Source organism: Chanodichthys erythropterus, chromosome 3, assembly GCF_024489055.1.
Source record: "Chanodichthys erythropterus isolate Z2021 chromosome 3, ASM2448905v1, whole genome shotgun sequence".
Lineage (NCBI taxonomy): Eukaryota > Metazoa > Chordata > Actinopteri > Cypriniformes > Xenocyprididae > Chanodichthys > Chanodichthys erythropterus.
The window spans coordinates 11,796,122-11,804,248 of record NC_090223.1 but is presented as its reverse complement, the minus strand read 5'-3'; positions in this window follow the sequence as shown (position 1 = coordinate 11,804,248).

The window sequence follows — 8,127 nt, the reverse complement described above, 5'->3', positions numbered from 1 at the left end:
TGTGTGTGTGTTCTTGTTTATATTACATTGTGGGGACCAAATGGCCCCACAATGTAATAAAAACCTGAGATCACCTACGTTGTGGGGTCCAGCCAGCGGTCCCCACGAGGGAAATGGATTAATAAACATACTAAAAGATGTTTTTTTGAAAATGTAAAAATGCAGAATGTTTCCTGTGATGGTTAGGTTTAGGGATAGGGGTAGGGTAGGGGGATAGGAAGTATGGTTTGTACAGTATAAAAACCATTACGCCTATGGAGAGACCCCACTAAGATAGGTGCGCCTGATTGTGTGTGTGTGTGTGTGTGTGTGTGTGTGTGTGTGTGTGTGTGTGTGTGGGTGGCATTTTGCAGGTAGTTTAAGACTGGATTTAGATTTTCAAAAAGGTACTGTAAGGGAATAATTATGTTTTTAATGTTTTAAAAGCTATTACAATTATGAAAATTACATGTTTTTGGTGAATTTATAGTGTAACAAATTTCTCATAATGTAAAAATTCGTACATTATGAGCTCAAGATTTTATTACCTTTTGAGAATATTATTACATTATGAACATTTTATTACAATAATAATGTAATACTTATTACATTATGTGCAGTTTTTACATTAGGCATTTCCTGTAACAATGTGTTTTATGCAAATATGTTGACATTATAAACCATGGCAAATGTATACTGTGATTGTTTTTAAATCGCATTTGATTTCTATAAAGCATTTTCATGTACTTGTCAGCATTCAGATACAGTGAAGATGGCGACAGGTCCTGAACCACTTTCTGGTAAGATTGTCTGTTTACAGAAGTGTTTTAGACACATATGATTGCATTTTATTATACAAGCTGAGTTCCGTTTAGGCTAATACAGACATTACAGAAAGTTACTTTGATGTCTTAAATACGGTGCGTTATGTGTTACGGAAAGGCTTCCAACTCAGTCAAAAATGGTTTCTTAATAGTGTAACGATCACTGGTGTCAAAAGTATTCACATTCATTACTCAAGTAGAAGTATAGATACCAGGGTTTAAAAATACTTCTGTAGAAGTTGAAGTATCAACTCAAGCTTTTTACTCAAGTAAAAGTATAAAAGTACTGGTTTCAAAACTTCTTAAAGTATAAAAGTAAAAGTAATGTAGGGGGAAAAAATGCCATTAAAGCAGAACTAAGTAACTTTTTTTACCTTCATAAATAGTTTTCTAAGTCCTTACGATGGTTAAAGGTAATAGAGAGGATTTTTTCGTCGACTGAGAATCCAAAGACTGTTACTGAGTTTTTGAAATGAGCGCATGCTTAAGAACAACCCCTCTCCTTCACAGCTCATTTCAAAGGAATGCCTCCCAAAACTCGTGCACGAGTATTGGGAAACGAGTGTTTACCACCGGCATTCGCTGTGTCGTGTTTTTTGGATTCATTATGTCGGACTCACCGCAGGCAGTGTTGGGGAAAGTTACTTTTAAAAGTAATGCATTACAATATTGCGTTACTCCCTAAAAAAGTAACTAATTGCGTTACTTCGTTACTTTTTATGAAAAGTAATGCGTTACTTTACTTTTGCGTTACTTTTTCTCACCGGGGATGGGCTTGCTTGTTTGTTTGTTTTTTAATAACAACAAAAAAGTTCTATTTTTGTCAAAAAGGCCCTTTCACACCAAAAGTGAAATCAATAAGCCTCAGGCTGAAGGAAAAGCATATTTACACCAGTACAGTAGAGGGCGCAGCTCAAACAAACCTTTCTGATGTGCTGCCGTTCTGGATTTAAGAAGAATAAGATACAGGAGAAGGAAGTTCTAGTTCTTACTTCTAAATCTAATCTAAAGTATTTTTTGCTTATTAGTATGGATGAATTGAAGGTCAGCAGCAAAGACATTGGTTAATAATTGAGATTAAATACATAAAGTATATTTGTGTAATTTAATATAGTTAATTCTTACCGGTTTGCAAAATTCTGAGATTGCATTTCACTGTTTTTATTCATTTTGAGGATTACTGAATGATTTCGTGCAAGTGAGATGAGTAAATGCATGTTCACATTTAGTCTAGAACTACAATAACCATCATTGCTTACACAGCGCACACAATATCTCTGCACTGTATTCCTCTCAACATGGGGACAACATGTCAGTCAATAAATGTGAAAAAGTAACTTGCGTTACTTATTAGAAAAAGTAACTTAGATATTTTGTTGTAAATTGAAAAATTAATGCGTTACTTTACTAGTTACTTGAAAAAGTAATCTGATTACGTAACTCAAGTTACTTGTAATGCGTTACCCCCAACACTGACCGCAGGTAACTCATAATCTGCAGTTGTTACTCCTGTCTCCTGACAAAAACATTGCATGCGGCGCCTGTGGAGCTAGTTACTGGAGCGCGCAGCCGCGCACGTCTCTCACAAGGAACGTCACGGCAGTGATTGACAAGCCAGAGGGCCAATCGTTTACGCGATGATCGTGTAAACGATTGGCTGATGTTTTTAAGGCCCTACCTCGTGCACAGATGATGTATATTAATATTATTCCTTTCAGTGCACCTAATAAATAGTCTTTTATCAGTTAGTAAAGACAGTTTCAAGTAATATTGCAAAAAACATCCTCTTTAGCACCTTTAATTGACTTGTAGTGGTGTGTTTGAGGCGAGCACTAACCCCCTCTGCCACGTCTACGCCAGAATACAGCACTTGCAAGTTGAGCTGCACCGACCCGAAACAATCTCGCCTCATGTTCACGTTCACGCGAGAGTTACAAACTGCTTTACGGTAATTCAAAAACAATGTATATATTATGACTTTATAAGACAATTTCGAAAATTACCCACCTCCATCGAGTGTACTGTATTTGCAAATTACCCACCTCCTCTTTCAGCTGTTTTAGTTCACACCGCACCGACAAACGGCAACAAACTCGTCTGTTGGAGTTTGTTGGATAGGTGTGATAACCCTGTTGGCGTTGGTCGGAGTCTGTTTTTTACCAGACTGAACATGTTTAATCGGCGTTTGTTTGGTCGTCTGAGCATCCAACAAACGTCAACAAACTCTGACGTAATCTGACCTGGCCACGAACCGTTGCCATGACGATGAGGCAAGTCCCCTGCAAAGACAGCTGTTTGATCACGCACACACAACAAAGCACTGGAAACGTTGTAACAATCTTGAACTGTCACATTAGGTGCCCTGGTAAATGTAGATCCACTACCTGACACTAGGGGCAGTGTGGCCCTGATTGCTGTAGTATATCAGCAACGTAGAGGTAGAAGAAGGAAGATTGGTTTGGTGCTACAGCATGGTGGATGGTGTCTGCAACCCACTCTTATGAGTCCTGACTGGGAATCTTTGGGGATTTTCTGCTCAGTCAATAAGGACTCTTTAGTCTTTATGAACAATACAAAGGTGGATTATTCACCAAAAAGGCCCCTTTACCTCAGGAATTGTTGCCTTCAACTTCCTTGTGATTTCATGAGGCGCTAGGGGAAATGTATGCTGGTATGCTTGGGCACTTGTTGGATTATACCTGACTGGTTCAACTCACATCACTTCAAGATTTTTACTCCCTGGACTTCAGCTGCAACATTGCGAACTATCCAGATAAGTTACCATGTCACTTGGGAAGGGTGTTTATTTACACATGATCCTTCCCAGTGGTTAAATGATCTGACTCCAGTGGTTACTTGCTTACGGGTGATTTCATAACCTGATATTGATGATTGAATGTGTTCATTGTTTTTCTCTTTTACAAATTATATATACTTTTGCATCTACTGGTTGCCTTACTGAGTATTTTTGATTTTCATGGATCTTTTGCTGATGGTCCCTCCCTCATATAAATCTTGTGACAGTTTAGCTTAAAATACTAGGCCAAGTGTTACAAAGTGGCGCCCGAACAGGGACCTGAAGGCGTTTATAATCTTTGGTGATCAGTGTATGCTTTGAATACGTCAGTATGGCAGGTGAGGCTGCTCTGGGAGAGGATGGATTTGGTCCTGAACCAGATTTCTCATTGGAGACATTTACTACTCGAAGAGACCCATTTGGTGAGATGATTCACACGTTCAGCAGCTTATACATTGATTCTGGTGAAGAGGAGGAAAAGATCTGTGATGATGTACAGGAAACATTTCCACCTCCACCACCGCTTGAGGTTGAAAGTGAGGATAAATCGGCTACACCCACAATGACGTCAATGACAGTAGAGAGGCTATCAGAACGACTAACTACACTCGAAGGCTGCTGGGAAGAGAGCAAACGGAGGATGATTGAGTGTGTTTCTCAAGAGATGTTGGATGCCAAGTTTCAAGCCTTGAGGGATAAAATTAACTATTGTTTTGATAGAGAGAGAGATAGAATGAAGGAACAGCTGGAACTAGCAGTAAGGGATTTGGGACAATCCATGATAGACTGTTTGAAACGGAGAGATGCACAAATTGACCAAAAATTAAAATCTATCAATGCTAGCTTATCTAACTCCAGACAGACAGTTCCTAATTGCTCTACCCCATATTCAGCTTCTCAAAACCAAACTTATAGTGTACAGAACATTCCCTCAGTATGTCCAGAAAGTCATACTTCCTTGCAGTACAATCCTCCAGTAAAACTAGAGTTTCCCAGCTTTTGTGAAGCGCAGGAAGAGGATCCTGTAAACTTCATTGAGCGGTGCGAGGAGTACTTTGCAGTGCGACCTCTCAGTGATGCGGAAATTATGGCTGCGTTGACTGCTGTGCTCAAAGGCACTGCTAAGGACTGGTGGATGGTGGAACGGCAACATGTGAGGAGTTGGAAGCAGTTTCGAGAAGTCTTCTTACAGTCCTTCTTAAGTGAAGACTATGAAGAAGTAGCAATTAGAAGATTGCAAGAAAGGAAACAAAAGGGGAAGGAATGTATTCGAGACTTTGCTTACCAGTACCGAGCGCTGTGTATGAAATGGAAAAGTGAGATGAGTGAAAGAGACATTGTCCATGCTATATTAAGAAACTGTAACCCTCGGCTAGCTAGTCTGTTAAGAGGGACAGTGAAGGATGTTGGTGAACTGGTAAGAATTGGCACGCAAATTGAAAGAGATTTTGAAGAGTCAAAGAGATATTGGAGTCAAGTTAATACAGCTGATCAGAAAAAGAAAGTTCAGTCAACTCACTGTCTCCAAGTAGGACCTTCTCGTACCAATACCAGTATGTTACAACCTTTTCCTAACTTGGCTCTAACTGAAATCAAGACTGTCAACATCCCCATTATTCTCCAAGACCGGTACTGTTCAGCGATGATAGACACGGGTAGTACACTCTCCCTCATTCAAAAGTCAACTTGGGAACAGATCAGCAAGAATGAGCCATATCAGCCATGCGGTGGTCAGGCATTCCTGCTCGCCAATGGACAGCAGCAGACTGCAATTGGAAGGGTGACTTGGAAATGTGAGGTCCAGGGACGTAAGATGGAGCTAACGTTATACATAATGAATGATACAGATTTGACCGTGCCAATCATCCTAGGGATGGACTTCCTGATGGATTCTGGATTGACTTTGGACTTCCAGAGATCAAAGTACATCATACCTGCCAGTGAAGGAAGAACTGAAGAAGCGTTTCCTTTCTCTCCACATGGACCCCAAGCAACAGTAAATTTTTATATAGCCTTACCCATCCCTCTTACATCCAGTGAAACCCATCTATCCATCCGAAAACTGGTTCAACAGGCTAATACTAGTGGTCAGTTCAAAACCGAATTGGAGAAGTTAATGTTGCAATGGCCTGCAATATGCACACATGAAATAGGGCATTCCAACCTGGTAAAACACCAAATTCTCACAATTGATGAAGTTCCTGTCAGGAAACGCCCATATAAAGTGTCTGTAGACAAGCAGCAGTTCATTGAATCTGAAATAAATGATCTGCTGACTAAGAAGATTGTCAGGCCATCAACTTCTCCGTGGGCAGCACCTGTTGTAGTAGTGCCAAAGAAGGATGGTAGTTCAAGACTGTGTGTGGACTATCGTGGTTTGAACGCAAAAACCTACCTCGATGCCTACCCTATGCCCCAAATTCAAGATATTCTTGAATCTTTGCATGGTGCCGCAATATTTAGTACACTTGACCTGAAAAGTGGATACTGGCAAGTGGAAATGGCACCTGACAGCATCCAGAAAACTGCCTTCGTCACTTCATCTGGGCTATATGAATTTTGTCGTCTTCCGTTTGGGCTCAAAAATGCTGCTGCAACGTTCCAGAGACTGATGGAACAGGCTCTAAGAGAACTCAAAGGCAAGTGCTGTTTCATCTACATTGATGACGTTGTAGTGTTCTCCAAGAATGAGGAAGATCATCTCTGCCACCTACAGCAAGTTTTTCATTGTCTCCATAAAGCCGGTCTAACCCTCAACCTGAGTAAGTGTAACTTTATGCAGCAGACTCTCACCTTCTTAGGTCACATTGTGTCAAGCAGTGGGATAAAAACAGATCCAGCAAAAGTGGAGGCAGTCACTTCTTTCCCAACCCCTCAGTCACTCAAGGATGTACAGCGCTTTCTGGGGCTTGCTGGTTGGTATCACCGCTATATTGCACATTTCTCTGAGAAAGCTGCCCCACTTCATGCACTGAAACAAAAAAAATCTACTTGGTTGTGGTCAGAACAATGCCAACATGCATTCAACACTATAAAACAGGATTTAACCCAAGCACCCGTGTTGAAACCCCCTGATTTCAGTAAACCTTTCACAGTACAAACGGATGCTAGTGAGGTTGGGTTAGGTGCGGTACTCACTCAGGAGATGGCAGGTGAAGAAAAGGTCATTGCCTATGACATCTTGTCCAGAGTTCATAACCATACTCAGGAAATGATTGCAGTAATAAAACCCACCGACGTGTTACCAAATAACATGGAAGTGGATCTAGCACAAATTGCCAATGATCAACAAAGAGACCCAGAGTTACAAGAATTGATTCAAGAGACACAGTGCAAGGATGTTGCTGATCCTAACCGCATCCATTACGTGATGCAGAATGGTTTTCTCTTTCGTAGCCTACCAAAAGGACAAGGACAAAAACTCCAACTGATGATTCCATCCAGTCAACGTGAAGCTCTGTTACATTATGCACATGACAGTCCCCTTAGTGGACACCTGGGGAGATTGAAAACTCTTCTAAAACTACTCGACATAGCATATTGGCCGAACGTGAGAAATGATGTGTGGAAGTATTGCAAGGAATGTACCATCTGTCAAAAATACAAACCTGCAATAACCAAGTTGTCTGGTCATCTCCAATCAACGCCTGTCGTCGAACCTGGGCATATGTTAGGGGTGGACTTAATGGGACCTTTCCCTAAGAGCAGTAAACAAAATGAATACCTCCTTGTGGTTGTTGACTATTGCTCTAAATGGGTAGAAATGTTTCCATTACGGAAAGCCAAGACACCGCAAATAGCTCGGATTCTTGTGGAGGAGATTTTCACCAGGTGGGGCACGCCTACGTATTTGGTGTCGGATAGAGGAGTACAATTTACATCTCAACTACTCAGTGCAGTCTGCAAACAATGGGGGGTTATCCAGAGATTGACAACTGCTTATCACCCCCAAACCAACCTTACAGAAAGGGTTAACCGCAATCTCAAAACAATGATTGCCTCTTATGTCGGTGACCAACATCGACTATGGGACAAGTGGCTTGCAGAATTTCGTTTTGCCCTCAATACAGCATGGCACGAGAGCACTGGGTTTACACCTGCAGAGGTTGCATTGGGGCGAAAATTGAAGGGACCCATAGAAAGAGCCATCCACAAACCACCTGATCCAGACAATCCTACTTACTCCCTTATCGACAGACAACAGCAGCTCCGCAACGTGGTGAAGGCAAATGTTGAAAGAGCCCAAGATAAACAGAGGAGATACTACAATCAACGGCATAAATCAGTTCAGTTTCGGGTGGGAGATGTGGTGTGGGTCCGAACCCATCCTCTTTCCAGAGCTAACGAAGGGTATATGGCTAAGTTGGCAGCAAAATGGAAAGGCCCGGCAAGAGTAGTAAAAGTACTTGGACCTGTTAATTGTTCTTTGAGGTACATTGATGATCCTAATGTTGTAGAAACTGTACATGTTCAAAATATGAAGCCATGTTATGGTTTTAGTCAACCTTCTTCTGAGGGGGAGGGTAT